This window comes from Aythya ferina (genome assembly GCF_964211825.1).
Source record: "Aythya ferina genome assembly, chromosome: 3".
In the NCBI taxonomy this organism is placed as follows: Eukaryota; Metazoa; Chordata; class Aves; order Anseriformes; family Anatidae; genus Aythya; species Aythya ferina.
In genome coordinates this window covers 21,906,740-21,910,654 of record NC_140298.1, presented here as the reverse complement: position 1 = coordinate 21,910,654, position 3,915 = coordinate 21,906,740, and the positions used below count along the sequence as shown (strand labels likewise).

General features: G+C 40.9%; 1 long non-coding RNA gene across 1 annotated transcript; it reads left to right on the top strand.

Moving 5' to 3' along the window:
* Positions 1–1,076: 1,076 nt before the first annotated feature.
* On the top strand, positions 1,077–3,583 carry LOC311435305. Its single transcript, XR_014692047.1, has 3 exons — positions 1,077–1,443; positions 1,735–1,871; positions 3,094–3,583. It is a non-coding gene; the product is annotated as an uncharacterized lncRNA (long non-coding RNA).
* Positions 3,584–3,915: the final 332 nt, after the last annotated feature.

Below are 3,915 nucleotides of genomic sequence, written 5' to 3'. Positions count from 1 at the left end.
AGGGATTTCTTACCACAATTGATTGTCTCGCCTTGAGTGTGATATCCACTACACCTTACAAAGGCATTGTCCACCTATCTTCCCCTTTCCTTTGACCTTTGAGTACTCCACTCTTCTGCTGTATCAAGCTGGGAGCACTAGAGGGTGGTTTTAATCAGACTCAGGTGATGTTCAGACCCTCTAACAGGTTTTAATGAAAGAAGGAATGACTGCTGAGCAATGATGATCCTAGTGAACACCTGCACATGTCATGTGCTATGTGTATGCTCAGCTCTGCAGTGAGCTGAAGAATCACTTTTAAATCAGAAAACTGCAGAAATTCAGACCCATTCATGGATATCCTGCAAACAAAAAAGGGAATTGTAATCGCTGAAAGTATTACGTTGTAAGTAGTTCTGTATGCAGGTCCATTAGCAACAAACATGTTGAAGGAAGTAATTATTGTGGTAAATTTATTGACAGAGTTGGAAAATCCCTTTGTATTACTTCTCTCGTTTTCTTCACTTTTTGCTTTGTTCTGCATACACTCAACATTATCTCTGCTAACTTGGTCTCTCCAGCCTCAGACTAGAATTGCAATGAGACTTCAAAATGAGGCAGAAGAGGCAAAACATCTTCAGAGCAGTTGCTTTAATACCTTTACTAAAATAAAATAAAATAAAATAAAATAAAATAAAATAAAATAAAATAAAATAAAATAAAATAAAATAAAATAAAATAAAATAAGGAAAGGTGTGTGAATAGTTAAAGGTGACTGGAAGGCTTCAGATGTGAGAGATCAAGAGTTTATCTCAGATGAGTTCCACACTCCTTGATATCTTAAAGTAGATTATTGTATGAGAAAGAAAGAGTAGAAATTCAGCTTAGCCAAGTTGGAAAAACACAATTAGAAAGCTGATTTTGTTTACGTTCATTTCTGACCACATTAGCAAGAAAGCTACACCTACTAAAATGTAGGTTGATTCCCTTTGAGTCATTTGCAGTAAATATGAGTTTAAACAAATATAAGTGGTTCAGATATTCTGTAACTTAAGCACCCTGGAGGATAGCTGGGAGTGTGTGTTGCAGGGGGGGGATTGGCCACACAGAAAACCTGACAAAACGCTACACAAGAGAGTTATGGCTAAAGGGGAGAGTTATGGAGAATTAACAGTACAGGAATATTGATGGATAGAAAGCTTCTTCACAAAATCAAAGAGATTAATTTAGCACAGGAGCATTTCATTCCCAATATGCCAGAGCCTCTGGTAAACAGCCTGAAACTGGATGGCTGAAACAGGACTGATGCGCTGGTGGATAAAGTTGGTGACAATGAGTTTTGTAACAGTATTCAGAGCAATTTGGACTTTTGAGCACTTTGAGATCCGATGAAAAGCAGGAGATAGGAGCCAAGCGTATAATGATTATTATTGTTATAAGCAATATTACTACACCAATATGGTTGTGAGTGAATCAGCAGATGGCAAATGCCTTTCAGTGAAGGCAGAGGCAAAATAGTATGCCTGGTAGCAAGGAGTGAAGCTAATGATGATGTGCGAAATGAAACAACCATTCAGCATGCTGATCAGGAAAAAACATTTGGGAGTCATTGTGGAAAAAAAACATGGAAACCATTAGTCCAGTTCAGAGTAAAAGCAAAACTAAAAGCAAAAGAAGTAACGTTGTTCCTGTACAATGCTTTTGGTGGATCCCTTATTTCTGAGTTCTTCCTGTTGTTTTTATTGTGCCCGCCAGGAGCCAGGAACCTGCTTCACTGGATGGGGATGCTTTGTTTTTGAGCCAGGCCTGTCCAGAGGGGTGGATGAAGCTCTCTCCATGCAAACATCCTCACAAGGGAGTAGGACATGGGGCTAAGGCCAGAAGACAAAGAGGTAAGTGCAAGGTAATCCAAAAGTTCATTTTAACTGTGTGATGGGGATTAATTACACACCATGCAAAGGGTACACACCAAGGTCTCATTCATTATAGTGCAACCACTCTATCCCTAGCTGGCCACAGCATCCCCCATCTTCAGCAGCATTTTCCAATAAGCCTTTCTGGCTGGCCAGGCTAGACCCAAACCATTAGTGCATAGGCGGTTGGCTTTTGTTTGCTTTTCTCCTGATCCCTTTTTTTTTTCAAGTAGGCTCTGTTGCTAAAGTGCTTCACTCCTTTTAAAACAGAAAGGTCTGAGCCCAGTCATCTTCTAGTGACTCCCTTGCAGCCAGTTAGCCCACAAAAATAAGCAAACTGAAGAAAGGAGTCAGAGCCTAAGCCCTTTATGTGAGATTGATTGTAAAGTTGGTGGCAACATGACAGGCTGATTTGTGGTGGCTCCTCATAGCTTGTTTGAACTGTAAACCTCGGCCCCATTTATTTATTGTATCAACGCAGCTTTGTCACAACCAGCCTGAGCGCAAAGGCTTGTGCCTTGCCCGAGGAGTTCTCAGCCCTGTGCAGATATTCGTTTGTGTGGGGACATCCGTGTGTGCTCCCCCTGGCCCCAGGCTCCTTCACAGGGAGCCGGACCCCTCCATGAGGCTTAATTCCCTCTGCTGTCATCTTTTCCACTGATAGCTGGAGCAGCTGTTTCTTCTTCCTCAGTAGCATGTGGATTGCCAGAAAGCCGGAGGGGCCCACCAGCTCATTTCCATACTTGGATCTGGGTCTGTATCTGCATCATATTTTCTTGAAACAGTAGTCGCATAGAGGGTCCCTCTACCTTCTACACAAACGTGATTTAATGTGTTCCTCGGGAGCAGTGAGCTCATCTGCTCTAACATGAAATTGTAAGAAGGATTGTCTCTTCGCTTATTAATGTAATCACTTTAGACTACTTGATATGTCCTGTATACAGCTTACAGGGTAGAGTTTTATAGCATATTACTGCACCTCCATATAAGTCTAAACTGGTCATAAAACATAATCACTTACTGAAAAAAAATATTAACACTGCTGAAACTAGGACACAAAAGTGATTTTCGTAGCAACGGATAAATAAAGGCATTGGCAGAAGTCCTATTCTTTCGCACAGAAAAATACAGATAAAATGGAAAACCTAATACCTTTCCTCCATCTCTTTGTCACCTTTTACCCTTCCCTTCACCTTCAAAGCATCCCACCAGCCTCAAGCAGAACCACCGTATTGATGGCACCAAAAGGACTGCAAACTCCTGACTTGGTCCAGCAACATGTGTAGTTAACAGAGGCCTACAGAGATGTTTTCATCAGGCAGTTCCAACGGCAGTCTTGGAAATGCTTTTGCCATTTGTCTTATAAACATCAGTCTTTGAAGAAAAAGAACACCATTGGGAAGCAAGACCATGTCAGACCTACCAAAACCGTGTTCTCTCTGAGTACCAGTAAGCAGCCTCGATGCAGACTCTGATGCTGAGTAAAGCTTGTCTAGACACAAAATTAGATCAGGTTAAAAAGACTACTGTATTTCTGTTCTCTTCTGTTTATATGGCTCATATCAACACAGTATTTTAGTATGTGATAGCTATTTATGTATTTAACAGTTGTTAAACAGCTGTGCAAAGCACTGTCTGGATATTTTTATTTTAGTTTAAAACTGAGTCAAAATACAGTTATATGTATAGTATGATTTAAGAGCAACCTAAATGGACCAAATTTAAACTGAAGTAAGTACACATCCAAGCTTTTTGGTAAGGTTTAGTTTTATTAGTTTAAAATCACACCTTAATTTAAACCATACCCGCATCCTGAGTCCAGTCTTCACCGGTATTTAAATAGCCCTTTTTTTTTCCACCGCACCTAATAGTAGGAAACTGAGGTTTGGAGCTGCAGGGCAGGTTGGCTGTGGTAGAAGAAGGCGTTAACACAGGATCTCTCTCAAATCTCAACCCTTGCACCAGCCCTCTTGAAGGGGAAAGAGACGAAGAGAAGAGGAAAAGGAGGAGGAGAGGGGAGAGG